This window comes from Aegilops tauschii, chromosome 7 (assembly GCF_002575655.3).
Source record: "Aegilops tauschii subsp. strangulata cultivar AL8/78 chromosome 7, Aet v6.0, whole genome shotgun sequence".
NCBI lineage: Eukaryota > Viridiplantae > Streptophyta > Magnoliopsida > Poales > Poaceae > Aegilops > Aegilops tauschii.
Window position 1 is genome coordinate 540,459,552 of NC_053041.3, and position 6,000 is coordinate 540,465,551.

At 51.6% G+C, this 6,000-nt stretch overlaps 1 pseudogene; it reads left to right on the plus strand.

Annotated features, from left to right (window-relative positions):
- The window catches only part of LOC141027354 (uncharacterized), a 246,812-nt pseudogene extending 241,183 nt beyond the window's left edge, over positions 1 to 5,629 (plus strand).
- The last annotated feature ends 371 nt before the right edge of the window (positions 5,630 to 6,000 follow it).

Consider the following 6,000-nt stretch of genomic DNA (forward strand, 5'->3'; position numbering starts at 1 on the left):
CAAGCCTGAAGATGGCGGTTCAGTTAAGGGCCCAAAGCCCAAAGGCGACTTAAGGCCTGTAGTGATTAACCGCCATAAGAGCATAACTTGTATTGTAAGGCAAGATTAAGTGGTCACCGAGCCGGACGCTGTTTATGAGCCGGCCGGGACTCTATTAGCTGCTGGGCGTCGACCTCTGTATATAAAGGGACGATCCGGCGGCAGTTCATGGCAAGTAACATCAAATCGAGAGCCGGGCATAGCGGATTTGCTCCCTGGTCATCGAAACCCTAGTAATTCCACCTCAACTGGATTAGGCTTTTACCTTCACCGCAAGGGGCCGAACCAGTATAAACCCTCTTGTCCTTTGTCCCATTTTAACCCCTTTAAGCTTCCTAGTTGCGATGGCTCCACAACTAAGTCCTTTCACGCGGACATCTGCCGTGACAATTCCACGACAGTTGGCACCCACCGTTGGGCCAGCGCATGGTGGATTTGAGTTCTTGAAGGGTAGCTTCGAAGGGCTCAAGGGATACGATGTGGGCCGGATGACCAAGAGTCATCGCGGCCAGCTCTACATCGACGACGCCGGCTGGGGCCCCGACGCCGGCTCAATTGAGTACGGGTACCGGGTCCCCTTCAGCGGAATCCACGTCTTCATCGGCCGGATTGGCGAGCCGGGCCCTGAGCCGGACATCTGCACCGACATCATCGAGATGGCTCAGCGTGCGAGACCCGCCCGGGCTCAGCCCGCCATGAAGCGTGCCTTTGTGGGTTGCATCCATGGAGGAGAATTTTGTGAAGGATCCGTGGACGGTGGTGAGACGGCCGTCTATTCTGGCGGTGAGTTGTCCACAGGTGAGACGGTTTCATTGTATCAACTACAAGACGGCGGGCTTGGGGGCTGTTTCGATGGCAGCAGTATTCCGGACACCTTTGAGCCGCCGAGCAGGGTAGGGATCTTCATGACTGGTACTCAACCCGGTCAAATCTCTACGGCTGCGGCTGCAATAACCTCCGGGTTAGCAGCGGCCGGGGCAGGAGGCCCTGTGCGCCCGCCGGCTCAGGTGCTGATTGATCTCATGGACAAATTGACGGCCCTGTTAACCGCCACAGTTATTCCGGTGGATCAAGCTGAGCATGATGCAGAGGTAGCACAGGTACATGAAGAGGTAGCCCGAGCCAAAGAAGCCCTAGCAGCTGAAGACACCAGATTGGCCGCACAGCGGGCGGCTTTGGATGCTCGAGCTCAGCATATTCAATCAGAGGCTTTTCAACTTACGATGAATCTGAATGCATCTAATGAGATCATGAGGAGGAGGCACCAGAAGGCTCAATCGCGTCTGCCTCCGGTTTATGATCCTCGCAATCTTTTCAACACACCTGGGGCTGCCCTAGTAACCCGCCGGAGGTGAATCGGATTCTGACACCCGGAGCTGGAGCGCCAATTCAACCCCGAGTGATGGAACCACCTCACATGCACACAGCTCCGCCTCGTTACATACCGACACCACCGGGTCATTTTTCTAACCCGTTGGAGAACCTGATTGCCGCGTCAGCAGGCCTGGCGGCTCTCCCAGCGGATGGCGACTCTCCAACAGCAGTTGAGACACGAAGGGTCAGGGAACTTCTTCAGACGGCCTTGGCTTAGCAGGAGGCTTATTCTTATAGTCGGGACAGGATCCATTCGACTCATAGCCCGAGCCGGAGCCCGAGTTACAACAGACATATGGATTTGGCGGCCGTGTCAAGCAACGCTCAGCGTCGTAACCGGCCAGGTGGGCATAACCCGGTATAGGACAAGATACGTTAAGAGGCTGAACGGGCGGCTCAGCAGGCGGCTGAGCAGGCGGCTCACCAAACCTTCCCGGATTATCCGACGACTTCTATTGAGATAGGCGTGGCCACAAGAACCGGTGGTGTTCCTTGTTTGGTGCCGGCTTTGCGTAATGAGCGTTTGCCCAAGGATTTCAAGGGACCCTGAAAGGTGCTGAATTACACAGCTGATTTACAGCCCGGGGCGTGGATTGAAAGCTATGAGATGGCCATGGAGCTGTTCGAGGTCAGTGATGCAGCGATGGCCATGTACTTCACCATGATGTTGGACGGAACGGCCCACACTAGGCTGAAGGGGCTGCCGCCTAATTCCATTGGTTCATGGGCAGAGTTAAAAGCCCGGTTTATCCAGAACTTCAAAGACACATGCAAGCAGCCCATGTCAATTGTGGACTTGACTAATTGAAAGCAAGAGGAAGGTGAGTCCACCACTCATTGGGTGCGCCGGGTCAAGGAGATAATACATTCATCTGATAAGATGGATGCCGGCTCTGCGGTCTTAATGTTGGAGAAAAATTACCGATTTGAACCTCTGAAACAGAAGCTGGGGTGGCTCAAGCTTGATTGTAATGACATGGGCCACCTGATGGCGGCTCTAGTTAAATACGCCGACTCTGATAGTACCAAGGATCCCGCGTCTGATGAAGAGAAGACACGGAAGGGAAAGAAGAACGGCAGTGGAAAGGGTAATCAGCATAACCCGGCGAGTCAGGGAGGCAATAAACGTAAGGCCCACGGTAACCCGGAGTTTGTGGCTAACACCAATTCGCAGGGCAACAATCAACGACGCAAGGGGAGACCGCCCCCTCGGTCTGGCGGGTCAAGTCCTACTCTTGAGCAATTGCTCAATGAGCCCTGTCCAAAACACGGCACTCGGGAAAGGCAAGCCACTCACCTATGGAAAGATTGCGCGATCATGAAGGCTTTCAAAAATTATAACATGTTCGGCGGCAACCATGGGCCGGGTGGCGGCTCAGGTGGAGGGGGTTTTCATGGTCCGGGCGGCGGCTCAAGTTCCGGCTTTCAAGGAAATCATGGTGGTTATAATCAACAGTCTGGTCAGGGAGGTCAGCAGCAGCAGCAATCGGGTTATCAGAGCATTCCAATCAGCTGAATAGTGGACAATATCATGTGTTCACCAGTATCTTGTGCAAACGAGACCAGAAGCTTCATAAAAGGGCTATGAACGCTGTTGAGCCGGCAGTCCCCCGTTATTTAAGGTGGTCATTGCAGCCTATTGTGTGGAGCAGGGAAGATCACCCTCCCCGGGTTGACAATTCGGGTCAGTTAGCCTTGGAGGCAGCACCTCAAGTTGGTGGATATAAATTCACTAAAGTACTCATGGATGGAGGCAACAGCATCAACATCCGCTATTATGAGACCTTTCGTCGTACAGGGTTGACTAACAAAAATCTTAAGACATCCAACACTGTTTTCCATGGAGTGGTGGCTGGTAAGTCGGCGTACCCAGTTGGTACGATTGAGCTGGAGGTAGCCTTCGGAGATGAGCATGATTCTAGGGCTGAGAAATTAACCTTTGAAGTGGTCAAGATCAAGAGCCCATATCACGCTCTGTTTGGACGGCCGGCTTATGCCAAGTACATGGCGCGGCCATGTTATGTTTACTTACAGCTCAAGGTGCCGGGTCACAAGGGCACTATCACAGTACATGGGAGTCGGAAGATAGCCCTAGAATGTGAGGAAGGTGACGCTGCTTATGCCGAATCTGTTTGTGCAGCAGAGGAGTTGAAGTTTTCTAAGGATAATGTTGACCCGACGGACATGACGTCTCTGAAGAAACCAACCACAGAGCATGATCCGGTGATGAAATTTATGTCGGCTGATGACACCAAGCTTGTTGATTTTGTTCCAGGCGACTCATCTAAGCAATTCAGCATCAGTGCCAATCTGGATCCTAAATAGGAAAGCGCGCTCATCGAGTTCATCCATCAGAACCGGGACATCTTTGCATGGAAACATTCTGACATGCCGGGTGTACCGAGAGAACTCGCTGAGCACACTATTAATATTGATCCAAAGTTTAAGCCGGTCAGGCAGTTTCTTCGGCGGTTTAACGAGGAGAGACGTAAAGCTATCGGTGAGGAGGTGGCCCGGCTCTTGGCGGCCGGGTTTATTGTTGAAGTTTTTCACCCGGAGTGGTTGGCTAACCCGGTGCTTGTACTTAAAAAGAACGGCACCTCGCGTATGTGTGTGGATTACACAGATTTAAACAAGGCTTGTCCGGCTGATCCTTTCGCTCTCCCCCGTATAGATCAGATCATTGATGCTACGGCGGGTTGTGAGCGTTTGAGTTTCTTGGATGCTTATTCTGGTTATGATCAGATCAAGATGGCAGTTAAGGACCAGGAGAAGACGACTTTCATCAGTCCGTTTGGAGCCTGCTGTTATGTGTCTATGCCCTTTGGGCTTAAGAGTGCCCAGGCGACTTATCAACTATGTGTGCAGAACTGCCTCCATAATCAGATTGGACGTAATGTTCATGCTTATGAGGATGACATTGTGGTGAAGTCCAGAGAGAAGGAGACCTTGATAGATGATGTGAAGGAAACCTTTGATAATCTCTGGGTCTACAAAATGATGCTTAACCCGGCCAAATGTGTGTTTGGCATGCCAGCAGGCAAGCTTTTGGGTTTTCTGGTGTCTAACAGAGGCATTGAGGCTAACCCGGAGAAGATCAAGGCAATCACCTCTTTGGCTAAGCTGGCGTGCGTCAATGATGTTCAACGACTGGCAGGTCGTATCGCTGCTTTAAGCCGGTTCATAAGCCGGTTAGGTGAGAAGGCCATACTGCTATATCAGATGATGAAGAAAACAGACAACTTTGTCTGGAGCGATGCCGCTAACGCTGCCTTTGAAGATTTAAAGAGACAATTACCTGAGCCGCCGGTCCTTGCGGCTCCCATTGATAAGGAGCCCTTATTGTTGTATGTGGCTGCTAACTCACATGCTGACAGTGTTGCAATTATGGTGGAGTGCAAGGAGGCTGGCAAGGAGCATCCGGTTCAACGGCCGGTTTACTACATCAGTGAGGTGCATATTGAGTCTAAGCAAAGATATCCACATTGGCAGAAGCTCGTTTATGGGGTGTTCATGGCGAGCCGGAAGCTTAAGCAATACTTTCAGGGTCACCCCATCACTGTGGTAAGTTCTGCTCCTTTGGGAGACATCATTCAGAATAGAGAGGCCACAGCACGAGTCGCCAAGTGGGCCATTGAGCTTGGGCCTCATGGCTTAAAGTATATGCCACGTACTGCTATTAAGTCTCAGGCATTGGTGGACCTCATCAAAGATTGGACAGAGCTGCAGACGCCTGAAGAAAAGCCGGACAACACATACTGGACTATTCACTTTGATGCGTCCAGGCAATTGGAGGGCTCGGGGGCTGGAGTTGTTTTAGCTTCCCCTCGAGGGGACAAATTTTGTTATGTGCTCCGGTTGATGTTTCCCTGTACTAACAATGCAGCTGAATATGAGGCCTTGCTCCATGGTCTTCGGATGGCTAAGGAGATGAACTTAAGCCGGGTAAGGTGCTTTGGCGACTCAGATTTAGTGGCTCAACAGGTGTCAGGCAAGTGGGATTCTAAGGATCCTCTTATGGCAGCTTATCGCCGTGAAGTTGATGCTATCGCTAGATACTTCAAAGGTTATCAAGTGGAGCACATTGATCAAAGAAAGAATGAGGCGGCTGATGCTTTAAGCCGGCTGGGATCTCAGTGTAAGCCGGTGCCACCTAACACCTTCTTGGATATTCTGCACAACCCTTCTGTTAAGTTACCCACAGAGGAAGACTTAGCGGTTCCAGACCCAGAAGCGCAATTGGTGGCGGCTCTTCACGTCATCCCAGATTGGACAGTGCCATATTTGGCTTACATGACCCGGGGCGAGTTGCCTGAGGACGAGACCTTGGCTAGACAAATCGTCCGGCGGTCTAAGTCAATGACAATTGTTCATGGTGAGTTGCATCATCGCAATGTTACTGGGGCATTTCAACATTGTGTGTCGCCTGAGGAAGGTCAAGAAATCCTTCGTGAGATCCATGTAGGCGATTGTGGTCATCATGCCGGCTCAAAATCTCTTGTGGCCAAAGCTTTCTGTCATGGTTTTTATTGGCTGCCGACTCATGCTGATGCGGAGGATCTGGTCAGTAAATGTGATGGTTGTCAA